Source organism: Anabrus simplex, chromosome 2 (genome assembly GCF_040414725.1).
Source record: "Anabrus simplex isolate iqAnaSimp1 chromosome 2, ASM4041472v1, whole genome shotgun sequence".
Lineage (NCBI taxonomy): Eukaryota > Metazoa > Arthropoda > Insecta > Orthoptera > Tettigoniidae > Anabrus > Anabrus simplex.
In genome coordinates, this window is record NC_090266.1 from 463,787,123 (window position 1) to 463,814,995 (window position 27,873).

The following is a 27,873-nucleotide window of genomic DNA, read 5'->3' on the forward strand; positions in this document are numbered from 1 at the left end:
AGATCTTTTACATGCCGACATCGTACGACATGGAGTGTCGAATGGACTTTTTCCCGCCCTTCAAAAATCCGACTACCTCTGCCAGGTTTGAACCCGCTACCTTGGGATCCGGAGGCCGACACTCTACCACTGATCCACAGAGGCAGCTAGTTTACAAATTATGTTATCTATTTCAAACGATATTTTACAGCTATAACTTAAGCTTTCAAAAAATTATGTGTGCACAGGAGGTGATACAGTTGAAAATTACCTGCAAGTATATCTTATATTTATGTACACTGACTGACAGAGCAAATGCAACACCAAGAAGGAGTGGTTCGAAAGGGATGAAAGTTGGGGAAAAAACAGAGACGGCACGGACGAATAATTGATGTTTATTTCAAACCGATATGTAGGTTACACAATGCGCACGGCATCGACTCAGTAGGATGTAGGACCACCGCGAGCGGCGATGCACACAGAAACACGTCGAGGTACAGAGTCAATAAGAGTGCGGATGGTGTCCTGAGGGATGGTTCTCCATTCTCTGTCAACCATTTGCCACAGTTGGTCGTCCGTACGAGGCTGGGGCAGAGTTTGCAAACGGCGTCCAATGAGATCCCACACGTGTTCGATTGGTGAGAGATCCGGAGAGTACGCTGGCCACGGAAGCATCTGTACACCTCGTAGAGCCTGTTGGGAGATGCGAGCAGTGTGTGGGCGGGCATTATCCTGCTGAAACAGAGCATTGGGCAGCCCCTGAAGGTACGGGAGTGCCACCGGCCGCAGCACATGCTCTCGTAGCGGTGGGCATTTAACGTGCCTTGAATACGCACTAGTGGTGACGTGGAATCATACGCAATAGCGCCCCAAACCATGATGCCGCGTTGTCTAGCGGTAGGGCGCTCCACAGTTATTGCCGGATTTGACCTTTCTCCACGCCGACGCCACACTCGTCTGCGGTGACTATCACTGACAGAACAGAAGCGTGACTCATCGGAGAACACGACGTTCCGCCATTCCCTCATCCAAGTCGCTCTAGCCCGGCACCATGCCAGGCGTGCACGTCTATGCTGTGGAGTCAATGGTAGTCTTCTGAGCGGACGCCGGGAGTGCAGGCCTCTTTCAACCAATCGACGGGAAATTGTTCTGGTCGATATTGGAACAGCCAGGGTGTCTTGCACATGCTGAAGAATGGCGGTTGACCTGGTGTGCGGGGCTGCCACCGCCTGGCGGCGGATGCGCCGATCCTCGCGTGCTGACGTCACTCGGGCTGCGCCTGGACCCCTCGCACGTGCCACATGTCCCTGCGCCAACCATCTTCGGCACAGGCGCTGCACCGTGGACACATCCCTATGGGTATCGGCTGCGATTTGACGAAGCGACCAACCTGCCCTTCTCAGCCCGATCACCATACCCCTCGTAAAGTCGTCTGTCTGCTGGAAATGCCTCCGTTGACGGCGGCCTGGCATTCTTAGCTATACACGTGTCCTGTGGCACACGACAACACGTTCTACAATGACTGTCGGCTGAGAAATCACGGTACGAAGTGGGCCATTCGCCAACGCCGTGTCCCATTTATCGTTCGCTACGTGCGCAGCACAGCGGCGCATTTCACATCATGAGCATACCTCAGTGACGTCAGTCTACCCTGCAATTGGCATAAAGTTCTGACCACTCTTTCTTGGTGTTGCATTTGCTCTGTCAGTCAGTGTATAAGAGAAGAGAAATCGTATGCATGCACATGAAACACGAAAGATAACAAATTATATTACAGTAGTGTAATAATAAAAGTTACAACATTAACAATAAGAATGTCAGCAAAATATTTCAAATATAGAGGCGATTTCGTCTATGGCTTTTATTTAAATAATCTCTTACACCTCGTGATGAACTACAGAAGCACAGTCCACCGTCTTGACTGATGTCCCATCGTTAAACCATGGAGGACAAAGTTCTGCTGGCTGAAAACCATCTTGAAGTTCAAATGTAAGACATAAGATGGCGCCACTATATACTGTACAGGGGTGATGATACAACACCCTATTTGCATTGAAATCTGACTTTTCAAAATGTTGTTAGTTACATCCTTATTTCGGGGAGATCTTCAATGTCGCCGTCTAATGGCACTAGCAGGCAACTGCTGAGTTTTGAATGGAATAGTCACAAACAACTCGTTTTGAAATGAACTGTCCACATTCTGAGCATGTTTCTTTTCGGCTTCATTGCGATCGAGGTCTAAGGTGTTCCTAATTAGAAATAATGTTATATCTATTAAAATTCAATTCCTTCGAGAAAATTATGAATCACTGGCATTACAAGTAATATTACTCGGATAATCATATTTATAAATGTCTACTTTCCTCCAAATTCAGAATATTGGAGCGTGAGCGGCCTCTCCGTCCGCTACTTCAACCGTCGGCGTTGGGCGGGGCCAGTGCGCGAGGTAAACATTGGGCCCGCCCGCCCCTTCAAGTCACACCGCTCATGGTCGGGCTTAGGTGCTAGGCCGCCTGCACCCCCCCCCCCCCCCGCTTCTCTTCCACCCGTGGCAGTGCGGCGTAATGACTATGGAAATTATGAGACGGATAACTTGGATCCTTCCGCCTCGCGAGTTTTCTGGATGCATCCAACCTCCGGACTGCCCTGAAACGACTGGCCAAGTGTATATAAGGCCAGAGCTCCGGCGGTGTCCAGTAAGTGTTGGACTCCGTGATTGAGTCAGTGTTGGACTCGGAGTCAGAGTTAGAATCAGTGTGGAATACGGTGTTGGATTCAGTCTGAGACTCAGTGTGTTGGGGATCTGTGGTTGGTCTGAGGGCAACAGAGGTTTTGGCTCCCGCTAGTGTCCCACCGAGGTCTGAACGAGGAGTTGTGGTTGTTGTGTCGGAGTGTTTAGTGAGTAACTGGATTGAAGACGGCGTAAGGAGCGGATGACTGTGTACTGCATGTGTGTTTGTGCATTTCTGTGGATGAAAATCGCCGTGTGTCAGCGAGGGGAGCAGCTATCGTGAGTGAAATTTGAACAGTGCTAATGGTAGTTTTGTGAGTATTGTTTTGCTGTTTAGCCCCGTCGAGCTGTTGCTGTTTAGTAGTTCACTGCATGTGACTGTGTAAATCTCTGGAGTCGAACCAAGGAACAGTCACCGCTTGTGGTGTAGCCAGGAGCACTGTGTTCAAACCCAGTGATCTGCCCGCAGCTGTTGTATGGGAGGACTGGACTTGCAGAAGTGAAAGTAAGCCGAGCCTGTGAATAGGATTACAGCTTCCTTCAGGTAAAGACTGTCCAGCTGGAGTCCTGCTGTAAGAAACTTGTAAACAGAGAGCAATTAGTAAGTGTAGCATTTCATGGTTGAATAGAATTATGTGTGTACTAGCAAGATAAACGTGCTTCGCTACGATATTATACTGAAAATTATAATTGAATGCTTAACGTTTTATATATAATCCTCCGAAATTCGCGATTTGACTCGTTTTCTGAGAGAATCCGCCAAAATTCGCGATCTGACTCGTTTTCCGAGATATTACGGCAAAGTTCCTCCCATTTTTCAATCTTTCTTTCCAGCAATCGATTTCGTACTTCCCAGGCTAGGTCCAATTTTTCCACCCGATGAGTTGAGTCCCTAAATCTTTGCCATCTTTCCCTATAAGCATTTTTAGTATGGATCAAATCCTGAAGGAGATCCGGCGTGGTGTCGTCTTGGGTGCCTTGACGGTACTGAACCGGCGGCTGGACTGTATTCGTAGTCATTACCAGGCCAGGACCCGTTTCCAGCGTGGTCCGCACAATTTGACGACGGTCCAGAACATTATTATTATTATTATTATTATTCATCATCATCTGTTTACCCTCCAGGGTCGGCTTTTCCCTCGGACACAGCGAGGGATCCCACCTCTACCGCCTCAAGGGCAGTGTCCTGGAGCTTCAGACTCTTGGTCGGGGATACAACTGGGGAGAATGACCAGTACCTCGCCCAGGCGGCCTCACCTGCTATGCTGAACAGGGGCCTTGTGGAGGGATGGGGAGATTGGAAGGGATAGGCAAGGAAGAGGGAAGGAAGCGGCCGCGGCCTTATGTTAGGTACCATCCTGGCATTCGCCTGGAGGAGAAGTGGGAAACCACGGGAAACCACTTCGAGGATGGCTGAGGTGGGAATCGAACCCACCTCTACTCAGTTGACCTCCCGAGGCTGAGTGGACCCCGTTCCAGCCCTCATACCACTTTTCAAATTTCGTGGCAGAGCCGGGAATCGAACACGGGCCTCCGGGGGTGGCAGCTAATCACGCTAACCACTACACCACAGAGGCGGCCATTATTATTATTATTATTATTATTATTATTACTAGATTTTCTGGACCCCACAGCAAGATGCAAGACCGCTACTTGGTGGTAAATTACATTTGCTGCCATTGTCATTGTTGACAATGTGAACAGCACCGTTGCCGCGTGTAGGCAAGTGTGCAGGATTTTTGGCGAAACGAATGACATACTTCCGAGCATTATTGACCTTATTATAGAGGTGAACGATTGGACGGTCAATCTCATTCCTATCGTTTATTTCAAATGTGTTTAAATTTTTATTTATATGCCAGTGGAGTCTACTGTAATCTAAGAACGTTCTCCGAAGGAAAAGATGGCTGTTGAAATCGAACCCAGCAAAGATAAAAAATGATCGGTTTATGATCAGAATAAGTACATCGAAAATCTACAGCCTGTTTCCAGTCATTCGACAGGGTCAGGAATGGAATGAATAAAGCCCCATCTAGCGGCGACAATAGGAATTGGGCTCGTCTGGGGCAATGATTGATGAATAACAAATGGAATGAAATATTGGACAGTGTTGCTGGAATGAATGATGACCTACTATGTCCCGGAGAAAAACCTGTCACACCTCCGTTTTTTTTTTGGTTTTTTTTTTGCTAGGGGTTTACGTCGCACCGACACAGATAGGTCTTATGGCGACGATGGGATGGGAAAGGCCAAGGAGTTGGAAGAAAGCGGCCGTGGCCTTAATTAAGGTACAGCCCCAGCATTTGCCTGGTGTGAAAATGGGAAACCACGGAAAACCATCTTCAGGGCTGCCGACAGTGGGATTCGAACCTACTATCTCCCGGATGCAAGCTCACAGGCGCGCGCCTCTACGCGTACGGCCAACTCGTCCACCTCCGTTTTGTCCAGCACGAATGTCACATGGAGTGACCGGGATTTGAACCACGGAACCCAGCTGTGAGAGGCCGGCGCGGCTGCGGCCTGAGCAGCGGAGAATCCTTATAAGTACATTATGAACAGTAAAATCAATTGGCCTCGCCTCCTTTTACACCCCACCACCGTTCAGTTTATATCCTCCCCCCCCCCCCCAAAAAGTTATGTTTAAAGGAGATTCCAAACACAAATGTTCACTGTTCACGTCTAATGCCTTCATATTTGAGATATAAGTATCCCCATAAAAATAACTCACTTTCTTTCACTTCTTTTCACATTCTCCCCCCCCCCCCCAAGTGAATTTTCCGGCAAAAATTACTTGTTTCTTTAATTGAAAGGATATTCTAAATACCAATTTTCACTACTCGAACTTCTTCAGTTTCTGATTTATGTGTCCTCGTGAAAGGAATTCAACTCCTTTTCACTCCCGCCCCGCAAGATGGTTCCCGCCCGCCCGCCCGCCCCCCCCCCCCCCCCCCGCCCCCCCCCCCCCCCCGCCACAAAAAACGCGTTTTTCCTTGTTTTAAAGGAAATCCAAATACCAATTTTCACGTCTGTAACAACATTATTTTTATCAGATGTGTTCTTGTTGTTGTTGTTTGAGTCATCAGTCCATAGACTGGTTTGATGCAGCTCTCCATGCCACTCTATACTGCGCTAACCTTTTCATTTCTACGTAACTATTGCATCCTACATCTGCTCTAATCTGCTTGTCATATTCCTACCTTAGACTACCCCTACCGTTCTTACCACCTACACTTCCTTCAAAAACCAACTGAACAAGTCCTGGGTGTCTTAAGATGTGTCCTATCATTCTATCTCTTCTTTTCGTCAAATTTAGCCAAATCGATCTCCTCTCACCAATTCGATTCAGTATCTCTTCATTCGTGATTCGATCTATCTATCTCACCTTCAGCATTCTTCTGTAACACCACATTTCAAAAGCTTCTATTCTCTTTCTTTCTGAGCTAGTTATCGTCCATGTTTCACTTCCATACAATGCCACGCGCCACACGAAAGTCTTCAAAAACATCTTTCTAATTCCGATATCAATGTTTGAAGTGAGCAAATTTCTTTTCTTAAGAAAGCTCTTCCTTGCTTGTGCTAGTCTGCATTTTATGTCCTCCTTACTTCTGCCATCGTTAGTTATTTTACTACCCAAGTAACAATATTCATCTACTTCCTTTAAGACTTCATTTCCTAATCTAATATTTCCTACATCACCTGCCTTCGTTCGACTGCACTCCATTACTTTTGTTTTCGATTTATTTATTTTCATCTTGTACTCCTTACCCAAGACTTCATCCATACCATTCAGCAACTTCTCGAGATCTTCTGCAGTCTCAGATAAAATAACAATATCATCTGCAAATCTCAAGGTTTTGATTTCCTCTCCTTGGACTGTGAATTCCATTTCCAAATTTCTCTTTGATTTCCTTTACTGCCTGTTCTATGTAAACATTGAAAAGGAGAGGGGACAAACTGCAGCCTTGCCTCACTCCTTTCTGGATTTCTGCTTCTTTTTCAAAGCCCTCGATTCTTATCACTGCAGACTGATTTTTATACAGATTGTAGATAATTCTTCGTTCTCGGTATCTGATCCCTATCATCTTCAAGGTCATAAATAGCTTGGTCCAATCAACATTATCGAATGCCTTTTCTAGATCTACGAATGCCATGTACGTGGGCTTGTCCTTCTTGATTCGATCCTCTAAGATCAGACGTAAAGTCAGGATTGCTTCACGTGTGCCTACATTTCTTCTGAAGCCAAATTGATCTTCTCCCAACTCAGCTTCTACTTGTTTTTCCATTCTTCTGTAAATAATACGTGTTAAAATTTTGCAGGCAGGAGATACTAAACTAATGGTGCGGTAGTTTTCACACCTGTCAGCACTGGCTTTCTTGGGATCAGGTATAACAACATTCTTCCGAAAATCGGATGGGACTTCTCCTGTCTCATACATCTTGCACACTAAATGAAATAACCTTGACATGCTGGTTTCTCCTAAGGCAGTCAGTAATTCAGAGGGAATGGCATCAATTCCAGGTGCCTTGTTTCTATTGAGGTCACTCACAGCTCTGTCAAACTCTGACCTCAAAATTGCGTCTCCCATTTCATCAGCATCAACAGCCTCTTCATGTTCCAGAACCAAATTATTTACATCTTTACTTTGGTACAACTGTTGGATATGCTCCTGCCATCTTTCTGCTTTGTCTTCTTTCCCTAGAAGTGGCTTTCCATCTGAGCTCTTAATATTCATACACCTAGATTTCCTTTCTCCAAAGGTTTCCTTGATTTTCCTGTATGCAGCATCTACCTTACCCAGGACCATACAGCCTTCGACATCCTTGCACTTCTCCTTCAGCCATTCTTCCTTAGCTACCTTGCACTTTCTATCCACTTGATTCTTTAATCGCCTGTATTCTTTTCTGCCCTCTTCATTTCTAGCATTTCGTCGCCATAAGACCTATCTGTGTCGGTGCGACGTAAAGCCCCTAGCAAAAAAAAAAAAAAAAAATTTCTAGCATTCTTGTATTTTCGTCGTTCATCAATCAGGTCTAGTATCTCCTGAGTTATCCACTGATTCTTAGTTGATCTTTTCTTCCTTCCTAACATTTCTTTAGCAGCCCTACTGACTTCATTCTTCATGACTCTCCACTATTCCTCTATAGTGTTTCTTTCAGCCTTTTCATTTAGTCCTTGTGCAACATGTTCCTTGAAACAATCCCTCACACTCTTTTCTTTCATCTTGTCTAGATCCCATCTTTTTGCATTCTTTCCTTTCTTCAATTTCTTCAACTTCAGATGGCATTTCATGACCAACAAGTTATGGTCAGAGTCCACGTCTGCTCCTGGTTTCTGAATCTCTGCCTAATCATAATGAAGTCTATTTGATACCTTCCGGTGTCTCCAGGTCTCGTCCACGTATACAGCCGTCGTTTGTGGTGTTTGAACCAAGTATTGGCAAGGACTAAATTATCATCAGTGCAGAATTCAACCAGCCGACTTCCTCTTTCGTTCCTTTGTCCCAATCCAAATTCTCCTACTGTATTACCTTCTCTTCCTTGGCCTACCACTGCATACCAGTCTCCCATCACAATTAGATTCTCGTCACCTTTTACATATTGTATTAAATCTTCTATCTCCTCATATATTCTTTCGATTTCTTCATCATCCGCTGAACTTTTAGGCATATAGACCTGCACTATTGTGGTGGGCATTGGTTTGGTGTCTACCTTGACGACAATAATTCTTTCACTATTTTCTTATCCATTATTAAACCAACTCCTGCATTTCCCTGTTTGATTTTGTGTTGATAATTCGGTAGTCGCCTGACCAAAAATCTTGTTCTTCCTGCCAACGTACTTCACTTATACCAACTACATCTAACTTTAGTCTATCCATCTCCCTTTTCAGGTTCTCTAACCTAGCACAGCGATTCGAACTTCTAACATTCCACGCTCCGACTCGCAGAATGTCAGTATCCATCTTCCTGATGATCGCCCCTCTCGTGTAGTCCCCACCCGGAGATCCGAATGGGGGACTAGTTTACCTCCGGAATATTTTACCAGGGAGGAAGCCATCATCAGTACATCATTCATACAGAGAGAGCTGCATGTCCTCGGGAGTTAGTTACGGCTGTAGTTTCCCGTTGCTTTCAGCCGTGTAGCAGTATCAACACAGCTAAGCCATGTTGAGTATTATTACAAGGCCGTATCAGTCAATCATCTAGACTGCCGCCCTTGCAACTATCGAAAGGCTGCTACCCCCCTTTCGATGAACCATTCGTTAGTCTGGTCTCTCAACAGATACCCATCCGATATGGTTGAACCTGCGGCTCGGCTATCTGCATCATTGGGACACGCAAGCCTCCCCACCGCGGCAAGGTCACATGGTTCGCAAAGGAGGCGCATGTATTCTCATCTAATGAAGTCATTTAATTTTTCAATTCTTTCACCCGCCCGCTTCATTGGATTTTCCGAAAATACGTTTGTTTTTACTTTTAAAGCATATTACAAATATCAAATTTCACGTCTGTAACATCTTCGTTTTTGAGATATCAGTAGCCTAATTAAAAGAAGTCAACGCTATATTCAGTCACTTTAACCCCCCTCCCTCCACCGAAGTGGTATTTCCGAAAACTAAAAATACACGTTTCTTTATTTTTAATAGAGATAAAAAATACCATTTTTCACTTCTGTAACATGTTTTTATATGTTCAGTAGAAATTCTCATTTCAAAATTTCACCCCTTTCTATTTCCCCTTAAGGGGAGTTTCCAAAAACAAGTCACCTATGTTTCTTTACATTTACAGGTAATTCCAAATACCCCCTTTTTACGTCTGTAATATTTCACGTTTCTAAGATATTCTGTAGATATAGTCTTTCGAAAAATTCGCCCAATTTGTCTCTCTTGTTTAACCGCCATTAATTGGATTTTACAAAAACAAAAAATACGTGTTCCTTTACTTTTAAAGGAGGTACCAAACACCAATTTTCAGGTTGTAAAATATAAGTAGCCACATTAAAGGCATTCAACCCATTTCTCACCTTTTTCCACCCTTCCTATTGGAATTTTCCGAAAACAAAAAGATACGCGTTTCTTTATTTTTTAAGGAAATTCTAGATACCAAATTTTAAATCTATAAACTTTAAAAGTTTTGAGATATAGATACACTCATTTTAAAAATTCACCTACTTTTCATTCACCCCTTTACCTGAGTTTTCCAAAAACAAAAAATACGGTTTTCTTTATTTTTAAAGCAGTTCCCAAACACCAGTTTTCAGGTCTGTAATATCTTCAGTTTCTGAGATATAAGTATCCTCATTAAAGGCATTCAATGTATCCAGTATTTGGGATCTAGTAGGTTCGAACCCCACTATCGGCAGCCCTGAAAATGGTTTTCCGTGGTTTCCCATTTTCACACCAGGCAAATGCTGGGGCTGTACCTTAATTAAGGCCACGGCCGCTTCCTTCCCACTCCTAGCCATTTCCTGTCCCATCGTCGCCATAAGACCTATCTGTGTCGGTGCGACGTAAAGCAACTAGCAAAAAAATGGCATTCAACCCATTTTTCACCCCTTTTCAACCCTCCTATTGGGATTTTCCGAAAACAAAAAATACTCGTTTCTTAACATTCAGTGAAGATACTAAATACCAATTTTTACATCTGTAAACTTTAAATGTTTTGAGATATAGATGCAATCATTTTAAAAATTCACCCCCCCCCCCCCACTTTTCACCCTCCCATTAATTGGATTTTCCAAAAACAAAAATACGTGCTTCTTTATTTTTAAAAGAGATCAAAAGTACCAATTTTCAGGTCTGTTATATCTTCAGTTTCTGAGATATAAGTATCCTCATTAAAGGCATTCAAACTTTTTCACCGCTTTTCACCCCTCCTATTGGGATTTTCCGAAAACAAAAAAATACGTGTTTCTTTATTTTTAATGAAGATTCTGAATACCATTTTTTACATCTGTAAACTTTAAAAGTTTTGAGATATAGAAGCACTCATTTTAAAAACTCACCTTCCTTTTCACCCTCCCATTAATTGGATTTTCCGAAAACAAAAGAATACGTGTTTCTTTATTTTTAAAAGATATCAAAAGTAGCAATTTTCAGGTCTGTAATATCTTCAGTTTCTGAGATAAAAGTACCGGTATCGTGATTAAAGGCATTCAACCCCTTTTTCACCGTTTTTTCACCCCGCCTATTGGGGTTTTCTGAAAACAAAAGAATACTTGTTTCCTTATTTTTAAAGAAGATTCTAAATACCAATTTTTACATCTGTAAACTTTTAAGGTTTTGAGATATAGATGCACTCATTTTAAAATTTCAACCCCCTTTTCACACCCTTAGCGAAAGAATATCCAAAAATCCTCTCTTAGCGAGCACCTACATCTTAATATGAATGTATTCCCAAAATTTCATTTCTTTATGGCCAGTAGATTTGGCTCTGCGATGATGAATCAGTCAGTCAGTCAGTCAGTCAGTCAGTCAGTCAGTCAGTCAGTCAGTCAGTCAGTCAGTCAGTCAGTCAGTCAGTCAGTCAGTCAGTCAGTCAGTCAGTCAGTCAGTCAGTCAGTCAGGACAAGTTATTTTATATATATAGACTAGCAAGATACCCATGCTTCGCTACGGCATTACACTGAAATTTATAATTGAATGCTTATCGTTATATATATAACCCGCCGATATTCGCAATCTGACTCGTTTTCTGACAGGTTCCCCAAAATTCGCGATCTGACTCGTTTTCTGAGAGATTACGGCAACGTTCCTCCCATTTTTCAATCTTTTTCCAGTAATCGATTTCGTACTTCCAGGGCTATGTCCAGGTATTCCACCCGGTGAGTTGGGTCCCTAAATCTTTGTCATGTTTTCCTATAAGCATCTTTAATGTGGATCAAATCCTTGAGGAGATCCGGCGTGATGTCCTCTTGGGTGCCTTGGCGGTACTGAACCGGCGGCTGGACTGCAATCGTAGTCATTACCCGTCCAGGACCCCTTTCCAGCACGGTCCGCGCATTTTGACGACGGTCCAGAACATTATTATTATTATTATTATTATTATTATTATTATTATTATTATTATTATTATTATTATTATTATTATTATTATTATTATTATTATTATTATTATTATTATTATTATTATTATTATTATTATTATTATTATTGATGTTCTGGACCCCACAGCAAGATGCAAGACCTCTACTTGGCAGTAAATTACATCTGCTGCCATTGTCATTGATGACAGTATGACCAGCACCATTGTCGCCCGTAGGCAAGTGCGCAGGACTTCTGGCGATACGAATGACATACTTCCGTGCATTATTGACCTTATTATAGAGGTGAATAATTGCACGGTCAATCTTATACCTATCGTTTATTTCAAATGTGGGTCGATGACCTTCGATGTTAGGCCCCTTAAAACAACAAGCATCATCATCATCATCATCATAATTCAAATGTGTTTAAATTTTTATTTATATGCCGGGAGAATCTACTGTAATCTAAGAAGGTTCTCCAAAGGAAAGTATGGTTCTTGAAAACGAACCCAGGAAAGATTAAAAATGATCGGTTTATGATCAGAATAAGTACTTAAAAATCCACAGCCTGTCCCTAGTCATTCAACCGGGTCAGGAATGGAATGAATAAGCCCCCAGCTAGCGGTGAGGATAGGAATTGTGCCTGTTGCCGAAGCCTGTCGCACTCCTCTGGAGCAATGATTAATGAATGAGAAATGAAGTGAAATGATATTGGAGAATGCTGCTGGAATGACTGATGAGGGGTAAAACCGGAGTATCCGTAGAAAAACCTGTCCCGCCTCCGCTTTGTCCAGCACAAATCTCACATGGAGTGACCGGGGTTTGAACCACGAAACCCAGCGGTGGAGGCCAGCGCGCTGCCGCCTGAGCCACGGAGGTTCCTTATAAGTACATAAGAACAGTAAAATTAATTGGTTTCACCTCCGTTTTCACCCCACCGCGATTATGTTGATTTACAACCCCCACCCCCACCCCCCAGAAAAATAGAAGGCGTGTTTCTTTATGTTTAAAGGATATTCCAAATACCAATGTTCACGTTTGTTACCTTCAGTTTTGAGATATAAGTATTCCCATAAAATAATTCACTTTTTTCACTTGCATTCACACTCCCCCGCCCCATAAGTGAATTTTTCGGCAAAATATATTTGTTTCTTCAATAGTAAAGGATCTTCTAAATACCGATTATCTTAAGTTTTTGAGATATGTTCCCTCATGAAACGAATTCAACTCCTTTTCACACCCGCCTCCAAAGATGATTCCCCGCCACCCCCCAAACGCGTCGTTTTATTTTTTAAGAAGATCTAAATACTAATTTTCACGTCTGTAACAACTTTAGTTTTTATTAGATGTAAGTATCCTCATACAATTCAATTAATTTTTCAATTTTTCATCCTCCCCCTCCCTTCATTGGATTTTCCGAGAGTACCTGTTTCTTTACTTTAACAGGAGATTCCAAATACCAGGTTTTACGTCTGTAACTTTTTACGTTTCTGAGATGTACTGTAGACATAGTCTTTCTAAAAATTCACCCCAATCTGTCACTCCTGTTTAAACCCCATTAATTAGATTTTTCAAATCAAAGAATAAATGTTTCTGTATTTTTAAAGGATATTCCATATACTAATTGTCTGGTCTGTAACATCTTCAGTTTTTGAGATATAAGTTTCCTCATAAAAGGTGTTCAACACGATTACCCGCCTTCTCACCCCCTTTCATGGGATTTTCCGAAAACAAAAAATACGTGTTCCTTTATTTAGAAAGGAGATTCTAAGTACCAAGTTTTACATCTGTAAACTTTTAAAGATTTGAGATATACACTCATTTTAAAAATTCATCCCCCTTCCAACCCTCCAGTATTTGGATTTTCCAAAAACAAAAAGGACATGTTTCTTTATTTATAAAGGAGATTCGAAATAAAGATTTTCAGGTCTGTAACATCTTCACTTTCTGATATATAAGGATCCTTATTAAAGGCATTCAACCATTTTTCACTCTTTTTACCCCTCCTACTGGGATTTTCCGAAAACAAAAAAATACATGTTTATTTTGCAAGTAGATTCTAAGTACCAATTTCTACATCTGTAAACTTTGAAAGTTTTGAGTTATAGATACACTCATTTTAAAAATTCACCCCCCTTTCAACTCTCCACTATTTAAATATTCCAAAAACAAAAAGTACATGTTTCTTTATTTTTAAAGGAGATCCCAAATACCGATTATCAGGTCAGTAACATCATCAGTTTCTGAGATATAAGTGTCCTCATTAAAGGCATTCAAATAATTTTTCACTCCTTTCCACCCCTCCTATTGGAATTTTCCGAAAACAAAAAAATACGTGTTTCCTTATTTTTAAAGAAGATTCTAAATACCAATTTTTACATGTGTAAACTTTTACAGTTTCGAGATATAGATACACTCATTTAAAAAATTCACCCCCCTTTCCACCGCCCATGAATCGGATTTTCCAAAAACACAAAAATACGTTTTCCTTTATTTTTAAAGGAGGTTCCAAATTTTCATGACTGGAACCTCTTCAGTTTTTGAGATATAAGTCTCCTCATGAAAGGTGTTCAACCAATTTCCCCCCGCCCCATTTCACCCCCTTCATGGGATTTTCCGAAAACAAAAAAGTAAGTATTTCTTTATTTTGAAAGGAGATTCTAAATACCAATTTTCACATCTGTAAACTTTTAAAGTTTTGAGATATAGGTACACTGATTTTAAATATTAAACCCCCTTTTCAACCCACCACTATTTGGATTTTCTAAAAACAAAGAATACGTGTTTCTTTATTTATAAAGGAGATCCCAAATACCGATTTTCAGGTCTGTAACATTATCAGTTTCTGAGATAACAGGATCCTTATTAAAGGCATTCAACCATTTTCACTCCTTTTCATCCCTCCTATTGGGATTTCCCGAAAACAAATAATACGCTTTTCTTTATTTTGAAAGTAGATTCTAAGTACCAATATTTACATCTGTAAACTTTGAAAGTTTTGAGATATAGATACACTTATTCTAAAAATTCACCCCCTTTTATTTAGATTTTCCAAAAAACAAAAAATATGTGTTCCATTATTTTTAAAGGAGATTCCAAATTTAAATTTTCATGCCTTAAAATCTTCAGTTTTTGATATATAAGTCTCCTCATAAAAGGTGTTCAACTCTTTCCCCCCCCTTTTAATTTTTGCATCTATAAACTTTAAAAGTTTTGAGATATAGATACACTCATTTTCTAAAAACAAAAAATATGTGTTTCTTTATTTTGAATGGAAATTCTATGTAACAATTTTTACATCTAAAAACTTTTAAAGTTTTGAGATATAGATACACACATTTTAAAAATTCACCCCCCCTTTCAACCCTCCACTACATGGATTTTCAAAAACAAAAATACATGCTTCTTTGTTTATAAAGGAGATCCCAAATACCGATTTTCAGGTATGTAACATCTTCAGTTTCTGAGATGTAAGGATCCCTTATAAGGCATTCATCCACTTTTGCACCTCTCCTACTGGGATTTTCCGAAAACAAAAAATACGTGTTTCTTTATTTTTAAAGGACATTCTAAATGCCAATTTTTGCATCTATAAACTTTAAAAGTTTTGAGATATAGATACACTCATTTTAAAAATTCACCCCCTTTTTACCCCCCCCCGCATTAATTGGATTTTCCAAAAACAAAAAATACGTGTTTCTTTATTTTTTAAGGAGATCCCATACACCAATTTTCAGGTCTGTAATATCTTCAGTTTCTGAGATATAAGTATCCTCATTAACGGCATCCAACCCCTTTTTCACCCCTTTTCACCCCTACTATTGGGATTTTCCGAAAACAAAAAAATACGTGTTACTTTATTTTTAATGAAGATTCTAAATACCAATTTTTACATGTGTAAACTTTAAAAGTTTTCAGATATAGATGCACTTATTTTAAAAATTCACCCCTCTTTTCACCCTCCCATTAATTTGATTTTCCAAAAACAAAAAATTCTTGTTTCTTTATTTTTAAAAGAGATCAAAAGTACTAATTTTCAGGTCTGTAATATCTTCAGTTTCTGTGATATAAGTACCGGTATCCTGATTAAAGGCAGTCAACCCCTTTTTCACCATTTTTCACCCCTCCCATTTGGATTTTCTGGAAACAAAAAAATACGTGTTTCCTTATTTTTAAAGGAGATTCTAAATACTAATTTTTACATCTGTAAACTTTTAAAGTTTTGATATATAGATACACTCATTTTAAAATTTCACCCCCCTTTTCACCCGCTTAGCGACGGAATATCCAAACATCCTCTCTTAGCGAGCACCTACATATTAATATGAATATATCCCCAAAATTTCATTTCTTTATGTCCAGTAGTTTTGGCTAGGCGATGATGAATCCGTCAGTCAGTCAGTCAGTCAGTCAGGACAAGTTATTTTATATATATATGTACATGCATTGGGTAATCCTGAAATAAATTAGAGTAATAGAAAATACGTTGTTTTATTCGTACAATGGTGTCAATGGTGGGATGAACCAGTGTAATAAATAAGTGCGATAAACTAGTGAGTTAAACCGGGACACCGGGCGAGTTGGCCGTGCGCGTAGAGGCGCGCGGCTGTGAGCTTGCATCCGGGAGATAGTAGGTTCGAATCCCACTATCGGCATCCCTGAAAATGGTTTTCCGTGGTTTCCCGTTTTCACACCAGGCAAATGCTGGGGCTGTACCTTAATTAAGGCCACGGCCGCTTCCTTCCAACTCCTAGGCCTTCCTATCTCATCGTCGTAAAGCCCCTAGCAAAAAAAATAAAATAAATAAACCGGGACATTAAAACTGGTGGCAGAATCAAGAATCTGGTGGTTTATTTCGTAGCTGGCAGCTATTGGTATGAGTAGGGGATGAATTCCGAACAGTTTGTGACTTTTCTAAATAAGTTGTACGGATATGAGCATATATTAGAGGAAATTACGAGTGAATTTGAGAGTCGTTTGCAGGAATATTCAGAGTGAATTTAAGAGTAGTTTAGTCGAATTCAAGAGTGAAATTAAGGCCGAACTAAAACCCAGCCAGGACTGACTCAGTAGTGCACTGATATTGAGTGAGAAAGAAAGTAAGTGCGAATGTAAAGCAGACTAAAGTGAACGGAAAAACGGACAATGATAATCTGGACACCTACTACACTCGCTCGAAACGAAAGTGATGAGTGACGTCGTGCAGGATGAGCAGCGGACCGAAATAATACCCGAGGTTATCGAGTCCGGAGTTCAAGGTCTGTCGGAGGAAGCGAGTGCCCTGCGTGAGAGTGTGACGGCCTTGGAGACACGAAGGAAGTCTACTAGCAGTGATGGCGGCTCTGGCGTCGTGAAGTTAGAAACCCAACAGGACGACGGAATCACTTCCTGGGGACCATGACGGACGCAGATCGAAACCGGGTCGACGTCAGAGAAGAGAGCGAAGAACCCGATCTCCAGCCCCCAGCCACGTAGCCTACGAGGGGGTTGAGGGAGAAATCGATGGGCGCGGCGGTGTCCACCAACCGAGAGCCGTCTACAGAGTCTGTCTGAAGGAGATGACTCAGTCGCCCTATAGAACGCCGCGAGTATTCGACACCGAGACCGAGTCACCAGGCGACGCGACTGTGGACGGACCGACCCAGTATGATATTGTACCGGTGAAAGAGCCCGACTCTCATATTATATTTTAAAGTAAGCAAGAATATAGTTCTCAGGGCTAAAACTGGGTGACTAGTAGCTAGGGCTCGGTACAGGAGGTAGGGTCCTATCTACAAGAAAACTTTGACTCTGACTGAACATGAGTTTATTCATACAAGACATGAAATTGCACATCACCTCCAGGCAGATATGAGTTGTCTTCCACATAGTCCTATAATATGGCTCGGATTCTCCAGTTCGCCAAGCCGAGCAGGTTGGAACACGTTCCAGAAGATTCCAGGGACTCCGTACAGAAGCGGCTGGACTGTCTGGATTGGTAGAAGGTAGAGATGCCTCGAACTTTTGAGGCCCAGGTTGAACCCCGATGATCCTGGTGATGTTGCAGATAATCATTAACTACCTCAGTCCAATGTGACTGAGAGGGTTGATGTCTCCAAGGTCACTCGCAGTACTGATAAATCTGAGTTCATAAAAACCTTGGGTGATTAACCTATTAGCGAAGTCACTGGTTATTATTCATCAAGACTTTCAAAATTTAACACTCGTAAAATGATATGTCTCTGTATACGAGGAAAATAAATAATTTCAGAGTTCACCACTAGCAAAAGTCTTCGTCCCTGAATAAATACTGGCAAAAAAAACACAAGTCCCTTCTCATGAAACTATGAACAAATTTAAAGTTCACCACTGGCGAAGGTACAAGTCTTTGAATGAACACGGACGAAAAATATAAGTCCATCCACATGAAAATCTGAATAGATTTAAAGTTCATCACTGGCGAAATTTATAAAGTTTTGAATCAACACTGGCGAATGTACAAGTCTTTGAGTGAACATGGACGAAAAACACAAGTCCATCCACATGAATAAATTTATAGTCTATCACTGGCAAGGTATCCAAGTCTTTGAATACACAGAGGTGAAATCCTAAATTTATGTTTTAAAGACGTTTAATGAAGTTAGAGTTCATCACCGGCAAAGTTTATAAGTCTCTGAACCAGTACCGGCAAAATCACAAATTTATGCTTACGGGAACTTTGAGCACATTCAGAGATCATCACTAGCAAAGTTTATAAATCACTGTTTATTAGAGGAATGAGTCTCTTAACACTCGCAAGTATTGCAGGTTCAATTTATGAAGACTTCGTTCTTTAACACACGTAAATAATGCAAGTCCAATTATGAATTTAACACACGTAAATAATACAAGTTCATTTCAAGAATAATTGGAAAAATTTCAGTCTTGAACACCCGTAAATATTGTAATTTCAATTATGAAGAGTTAGAAAATGTTCTTTAACACTTGAAATATTGCAAGTCCACTTGAGAATACTTGGAAGAATTCGTTCTCCCACACTCGGAAAAAATACAAGTTCACTTTATGAATACTTAGAAAATTACAGAGTTCCTCGTCGGGACTGTCACTACACGACGATAGTAGCAGCGAGAGTGTCCACGCTGACTACTCAGCTGTAACTGAGTGAACAGGCTACAGTGGGCCCTCCTTTTATTCGATCCGGGACGTCTACGTCACAATACGGTTTGACTGAATATCTCCTGAATCCCTCGATGGATTTACTTGAAGCTCGAGCATTGCGACGTTCAGGTGATCCCAAACAAGATGACATATCGCTCAAGCTGCTAGCATAATTATTACGGGAGTTACAAAATTTTCCCCGTCGAACATTCGGGAAGATGTAACGTGGACTCTAGAATATACGAGTCCAGGCTGGGAACACGTGGTGTGACGGGCGGGCGGTCTAGCTAGCCCCTGTGGCTACGTCACAGCTCACAGCTGTCCTTCACTCGCTTGCTTGCCCCGCTGACGGTAAACAAACCAGGCGTGCTCAGAACATTACGCGTGATAATTAAATGTCATTTATATTCAAAAAATACTGATGTACAGGTCGTAACCGGTACAATACCAAGCGCGAAACGGATGTCACTTGCAGTATGAACATGGAATTCGGCATCTCGGATGAAGACGAGATTCAGCAGGGCCAAGTCCGAGACTTGCGAGCCAGCCCCGTGCATCACACAGGAGGATTACGAAGGCCCTGGAAGTAGACGGGGGTGTGGACGAAGGCCCTGGAAGTAGACGGGGGTGTGGACGAAGGAAAAGCCACCGAAGTTTCGACTGCCACGCGGGGAATTGCGGATCATCATCACCGGCAACGAGGATCCGTCAAACGAACCCAGCGGATCCCCCATGGGAAGGTGGTGTCCACCCGATCAACTCGGAATTTCATTTAGTATATTCAATATTGACAGGCACTCACCCTATAACTCCTGCAAAGTAGCAATTTGAAATGTACGGCGACTTACGCGTGAAGATAGACAATAGTACTGACTACAGTCACTAGATGGTGCTGCTGCTTCCCATAGGTGATGCATTGAAGCAACGCTTGTTCCGGCTTGCGAGTACGCTGGTGGACATCGATAATACAACATGGAAGCAAACAAGCATGGGAAACGGTGGCCATTGTGGTTTCTCTGGAGGGAAGGAGTGACTGCTTCAGACATCCATAAGAGGTTAGTAGCCATATGTGGGGAAACAGCAGCAAGCTGCATATCCGTGTTTCGTTGGTTATCAGAGTTCAGAGACGGCAGGGACTGTGCTGAAATACACAATAGCACATTGCGTCCAGCAACTGCACTCAAACAAACAAGGCCCAGCTGTCAATGACTTGATAATGTGGCTCAGGCAAATCATGGTTGATGAACTAGAGAAAGCAACATGTCTATCACGGGGAACCCTCCACACCATCATCCATGAGGATTTGACGATGAAGAAGTTGTGTGTACAATGGGTGCCCCATTCCCTCACCATTGTGCAGAAGGAGAAGCGAATGGAGATATGCCAACAGTTGGTGCAACAGTATAGTGCAGATCCAGAGCAGTTCTTTGATCATTTGGTCACTGTCGACGAGTCAGGTTTCTTCCACAAGACTCCAGAAAAGAAACGTCAGTCTATGGAGTGGAAGTATACTGGGAGCTACTAGCGACTAAGCTTTATTCCACGCAATGATAGAGGTCATGCGGGGAAAGTAGTTCACCACCAATGAAGAACTGCATGCAGTTGTCCACAAGTGGCGCCGGGATACCCGCAAAGAATGGTTTGTTACGCAAATACTGATGCTGCCATAACGATGGCAAAAGTGCATAGACATTGACGGTGAATACCTTTAATATAATCTGCATTCTTTTGTTCAGTAAATGGTTCCTTTGAACACAAAAAGAATTTTAGTGCCAATTATTTCTTGAAGGCCCCAAGTAGATATTCTTCTTCTCTCAGTAGCTAACTTTTGCGACTGTTTGCCCGCAGGCTGGGTATTTTGCTTTCCCCATTTCTCAGAATATTTTGTGTACGTGCTAACTCGCAAGGAGCAGAAATTTCGTCTTCGTTTCCCCTATAGCATTTAGTGACTCGGTACATCTTGGCTCTCCTTTCCACGTTTGCAATTAAGGGAACGGCCACTTCCTGGCTTAACTTAACTACGCATTTAACATTTGAAAATTACTATCGTCCGCAAATAATCCGTATGGAGACAGTTACGTCTGCTCGTACTTACTGGTGTGGTAAATATTTCCCAAGTGAGCAACTATCTTCCCCACAAACGTATGCTCGTATTACCATAATATATCGATAAAATTTCAAATCATGATGCGTTGCTCACATGTGGAGATACAATAGCTATATATATATTGTACCAGGAACGCTGGTCCTAAATAAAGTGCCCGCACTTCCAACTTGAATTACGCGCTGCGCGCCAACTCAACAGCTAGCTGCAGTATGCAGACCGAATGAGACGTGGAGCATATGACGTCACAGCGTACCTCACCTTGCGACAGAAATATTGTGTCAGCCAGAGGACATTCGAAGTGTTCTATACCTAATAACCTTCCTTAGGATAATAATTAAATTATGAGAACAACATCATCGTCTTGCCAAATTTTTTTGTCCGTTTCCACCAAGTTTAGTGTAAATCCGGTGAAAGCTGAACAAGATATTCAATAAAATACAATTACTGCTATCCTGTCCGACTCTTTGGCTGAACGGTCAGCGTACTGGCCTTTGGTTCAGAGGGGTCCCGGGTTCGATTCCCGGCCGGGTCGGGTATTTTAACCTTAATTGGTTAATTCCAATGGCACGGGGGCTGGGTGTATGTGTTGTCTTCATCATCATTTAATCCTCATCACTACGCGCAGGTCGCCTACGGGAGTCAAATAGAATGACTTGCACCAGGCGAGCCGAACCCGTTCTGGGATATCCCGGGACTAAAAGACATACGACATTTCATACTGCTATCCTCACGATCTACATATATGAGGAGGGCTAAATCCCAAGGCAGATCAGTGTGTGTCAAGTACCACGGTCGAACCCGGTCGGTCGGCTCGTGGCAGTCGCGATGTAGTCTACGGCTTTTCGTCAAGTTTTGAATGACTGTTTAATTTCTTCGCGTTCAGGAACTTTAACTCAACGTTGTTGAATGTGGACTTTTAAATTTCCTTCGGTATTCCACTTCGTCAGTGATATGATTTTTGCTCAAACTGAGAGCGATATAATACAACTTGTGCTTCGCCAACATTCACATTTACAAGTGATTGATTATTTAGATAAGTGTTTCAAGTCATGTGTTTATTTTGCAAGTGCTCCTATTTCAAAGTGAATGAGACGTTCTGATCAGTGATATAATTTTGAACGGTACTTGTATTTCGTCAAGTGATTGAAATATTTCGACATATTTCATTGTTATGATAGTGCTATAAGACTTAGAATTTCTCAAGTGTCGAACATTGACAGGTGATTGAATATAAGTTAATTTAAACTCTGGAACTACGTCACCGTAATTGCAATTTTATCGTATGTAAATAATTCTCAAACACTTGGAAATATTTTCGTAGGTGATAGACTGCGAACTGTATATTTGAAGTTTTTTTTTTTTTTTTTTTTTTTGCTAGTTGCTTTACGTCGCGCCGACACAGATAGGTCTTATGGCGACGATGGGACAGGAAAGGCCTAGGAGTGGGAAGGAAACGGCCGTGGCCTTAATTAAGGTACAGCCCCAGCATTTGCCTGGTGTGAAAATGGGAAACCACGGGAAACCATTTTCAGGGCTGCCGATAGTGGGGTTCGAACCTACTATCTCCCGAATACTGGATACTGGCCGCACTTAAACGACTGCAGCTATCGAGCTCGGTATATTTGAAGTTTCATTCATCAACCTTACGAGTGATCGAACCAAGGACTGTTAACGAACAGAGTCAGTTTCAGTTTATTTTCAATTAACACAGGTGAACAGGACTAATTTCAGAAGTAAAATATTTTGGATTCCATTCGATCAAAGTGATTGCCTTCAAAACTCTGTAAAACTTACGTATATTTGTCAAGTGAGAAAACTTCAAGTTATGCAAGTGTCACATTCTTCGAACTTACTGGGTCGATTTCATTGACGTTCGACAATACGAAGTTACATTATCATATATTTATAAGTGGCTATTTATTTTACGAGTTCGATTTTACCGAGCTCGATAGCTGCAGTCGCTTAAGTGTGGCCAGTATCCAATAACCGGGAGATAGTGGGTTCGAGTCCCACCGTCGGCAGACCTGAAGATGGTTTTCCGTGGTTTCCAATTTTCACACCAGGCAAATGACGGGGCTGTGCCTTAATTAAGGCCACGGCCGCTTCCTTCCAATTCATAGGCCTATAAACCAGTTCGCGAGGCACAGGGAATGTAATTAAAGATTCTTCCATCCAAGGTATAAAAACGAACAATGGTGCATCATGGTTGGTATCCCAGTCGAAAAAATCTGCAGCTGTTGCTCTAAGTCGATTCTTATTAAACTCACATCATATTTGACTTCGCTTGACCTGGAAACTAGAAGGGATGCAAAAGGGTAGTACATCGCATTTAACCCTCCAGTACTAACATGACAAATCCTAGCATGAGTGCTAACTTCGGTCTGTGAGTCCGAAGTAGTAAACATGCATATTTCTTACGTTTTAAACCAAGTAAATCACTTACTAAAGAGAAACCACGCTACAAAATCTGATTATTTAGCCTTGCATTGTTACTATTAACAACAAAGTGGAAAATAAATAAAATCACCATTGTCAGGTGGAAGCCACATTTTCACCTGAAAGCCTCAAGTTTTTCAGTCAACTACGATGGGGTGTCGTTCGCTTGAAAATTTGCCACCAAAACGTCAAATACATCCCGAATTGCAGCCAATTTATCTGTTTCTTGTTGGTGCAATCTAGTTTCTTTGTTGTCAAATCTAATATGCCTCAGCAGAAACCTAAAGCTATCTAGTGACATAGTGAGCCGAAACATCTCGATTGATGTACCGTTAGTTTTCCGTTGCGTTCAAATGGTTTGTCTTTCATACACCAGAAAGATACAAGAGACCTAGCAAAGCTTTCATTTCCAGTAAGTCAGTAAGTCTTGCAATTCGATATTCTACCGGGCGAGTTGGCCGTGGGCGTAGAGGTGCGCGGCTGTGAGGTTGCATCCGGGAGATCGTGGGTTCGAGCCCCACTGTCAGCAGCCCTGAAGATGGTTTTCCGTGGTTTCCCATTTTCACACCAGGAAAATGCTGGGGCTGTACCTCAATTAAGGCCTCGGTCGCTTCCTTCCAACTCCTAGCCCTTCCCTATCCCATCGTCGCCATAAGACCTATCTGTGTCGGTGCGACGTAAAGCAACTAGCAAAAAAAAACGATATTCTTGATCATAAGGTTCAAGTGTTATAGAAAGACTTGTACAATCGACCTAAATGTTTAGAATTCTGGCATCAGAAAGCAGTTCCACACATCTACAATAGAAGTCTAATTTCTTGCCGGTCCTTTCACCCCAGACACAAGAGTTACGAGATTCACTGAGTGAGTTCTCATATTTTGAGGAGGAATATGCATTTTCCATTTTGTGACACCGTCTTTTCCAATGAAGTGCGGAATATTACGTTGCCGTTTTTGTTGTGTAGAAGTCCCATCTATATATATAAAATAAGAGTTTTGTCTATACATTGCTCAGAATTTGATAAGAATAGCATTTCTGTATCGGCCATGTCTACAGTAACAAGGAAATGCACTTTTTACTTTTCCGTAATGTCTGTCTGTCTGTCTGTCTGTCTGTCTGTCTGTCTGTCTGTCTGTCTGTCTGTCTGTCTGTCTGTCTGTCTGTCTGTCTGTCTGTCTGTCTGTCTGTCTGTCTGTCTGTCTGTCTGTCTGTCTGTCTGTCTGTACACGCATCACTAGAAAACGGCTACAGAGAATTTAATGAAAATCGGTATGCTTAGTGGGGGAATATATCGCTACAATCTAAGCTATAACTAATTTTATTCTCGCTGATAGAAATGGTAGTTAGGGAGGCCTAAAATTCAATTTTCAAATATTTATGTTTTAGCGAGATTTCCACTTCTGGAGGTGCATATGGCCCTGAGGTTCACTCAGCCTACACCAAATTGAGTACCAGGTTAATTCCTGGGGGCAAAGGCGCCCTGGCGTAGAGCTAACCACTCTACCCCATCACGTGCCGAGGTTAACAATGGTGGAAGCCTTTACCTTCGACTCCTCCAAGGGCCTTCATGTTTTTTTTTATGTTTTAGTGGTCCTATCTTAATATACATTGGTATGCAAAGTCGGGGAATAAGTCGCTACAATCTAGGCTATAATTAATATTAAACACGCTGAGTGAAATGGTAGTTTAGGGGAAGGCCTAAAATTTATTTCACCGAGCTCGATAGCTGCAGTCGCTTAAGTGCGGCCAGTATCCAGTATTCGGGAGATAGTAGGTTCGAACCCCACTGTCGGCAGCCCTGAAAATGGTATTCCGTGGTTTCCCATTTGCACACCAGGCAAATGCTGGGGCTGTACCTTAATTAAGGCCACGGCCGCTTCCTTCCCACTCTTAGCCCTTTCCCGTCCCATCGTCGCCGTAAGACCTATCTGTGTCGGTGCGACGTAAAGCAACTAGCAAAAAAAAATTTCTTAAATATTTACATCATTAGTTGTCCTATCTCATTGAAAACTGGTATACAATGTCTGAGAATGAGTCACTACAATGTAAGCTATAAATCATTTTATTCAGGCTGAATTAAATGTTAGTTTAGGGGAAGACCTAAAATGTGATTCTCAGATATTTATATTATTAGTGGCCCTATCAATATATACTACATAATCAAATTTATATAGAATTAAATTTCCGACAATTTATATCTTATATATTTTACCGTTCCGGCTCTGATAACACAGATATTCATGAATTTGTATTTTTGTTGCTAAGTCCATATCGACGCCGAGCCAGGAGAAAATAAGTAACAGAATTTAATGAAAATCGGTATACAGAGTCGGAGAAAAAAACTCCAGTCTATACTATAAAGAATGTTATTTATCCTGGATGAAATTGTAGTTTAGGGGAAGGCGCCGAATTTTAATTTTCAAATTCCTATATTTTTGGTCCTATCGAAAAGTATTACATAACAAAAGTTACAGAGAATACAATTTCCGATCATTTATGTTTTATTCAGTTTTACCGTACCGACTAAGATGAGTGGTATTTCAGAGTCGGAAGAGAACTAAATCTGAAGGCCTACAATATCGAAAGCGCATAAGATTGGTCAACAACAACATTACATTGACCATTGTTTGTTGTGATGTTATTTGTCTCTTATGCTGCCTCTCAACTCCGATAGATGGGATTACTGCTGCGTACCGAGTATAATAGCCTGACTGAATATTGGCGGGAAATAACCGGGGAGTAAGAAAACTTTCTTCTTTAGCATGCCATTCCTCTGGTTCATACATTTTCTGATACTGCTGGTACGTAACACACTGGTTCTTCATAGTATTCCAGTTATTCGATCCCTACTCTGGCGCGCTGTTTTGAATGAGCAGTGTGCATACTTAAGGCAGAGGCTGACTTAGTAGTAGTAGTAGTAGTAGTAGTAGTAGTAGTAGTAGTATGGCCTGGTCGAGAATAACAATTTAGGCCTATTCCAAATAATAGCATCACAATTCACTAAATAACCAGAAATTCAACCCTGAAAAGAGCCGTTTCCTAAGAAACTTTTATTAAATTCTACTTTCATTTTGTTGCAAATTATCAGTGAAGAGGGGGTTTCTCCTCTGACTTGGAGGAAAAAATTGCCTTCTTCTGCAGCCACGTCATTTTCTTCAGATTCCAGTAGTAATTTCAGCACGTACTCTTGTTCACGTTCGTAATACATTTCGTTTCATTTCCAGCAGAAAGTAGCACAAGTACTACCTTCGGTCTGAGAGACCAAAATAAAGGCACTTAAAATTCACGCAGCAATAAGTAAACTGACCGATTTGAAGGTAGCAATGTGCAAAGCGTAAGCGAAGCATGTGCACTAAAGTTATAGAATAATAATTGGGCGGTTAGTCTCGGAGACCGGATGTTAGTATTGGAGGGTTAATGAGAATACTCAATCCTTCCTGACTGCAAATTATGAACATACAAGTCGGATCATTTCGCCCCATCGTCCAGAGTAATAATGAATATATCACACAATGAAATTCTACGCGGGCTATCAGTTATGGTGCGCAGTCATAATGAGTTCAGGTGCGAAGTTAAATTACAGCATAAAGATGCGCCAATCTCATCTTCAATGCGTTGTTTTGAACAGGACGTTTCTCCATCATAACCAGGTAACTAACACGATGAGTACTTACACAATTTTTTCGTTACCTTATTTTACATGTGGCTGCAGTTGGTACGTCATTTATAACCATAACAAAGGATCATTTGTAAAAATTATGTGAGAGCAATGCACAAGAGTACAGACATAATCATGACCCAAATCTCTTCGCTGATAATGCACTGCCTGCACCAGGACGGGGAGTACGTACTGAGACAAACATGACAACTTAACCTCGGAAAAACACCAGGGATCACATGGTAAGTGTATCGTAAGCATTTCCTGAACAGGACTGAATTTTTCTGGTGATTGACAGGCTTTTGTGCACAAGACCGGTGAAAATTACGATAGTTATATTCAGAATCAAGTCGGGGGAAATGAAACGTTTCTACAAATCCGGTACAAATCAGTTATTCATGAGAAGTCTTTGGGAAACGGATGCTAAAAAACATTGTCATTTGATATTTTACTGACTGATTCAAGCCAGGGTATAGGAATATTCCATTAACATATTCTTGGATTCTCACTACGAGTTTCTGGGGAAAGTTTATCTAATGGGTAGGAAACTAATCCTAGATGTTTTCGTAAGGAAGTAAATTTTATTCTCTAGGAAAGCTTTGTAATGTATAATACTATAATTACGTCATACTTTTTAAATAATTTTGTTTGGCATGGCTTTCTTGTTGTGAATAACGAATTTTGTTGAGTTACATTAAAACTGGGAAGAGGAATTCAAATTTAAATATCAACATGCTTTAATGTCAGTTTCATTAGCAAATGTTCACTTTATCCTTAAATGATAATTACAACAATTGTTAT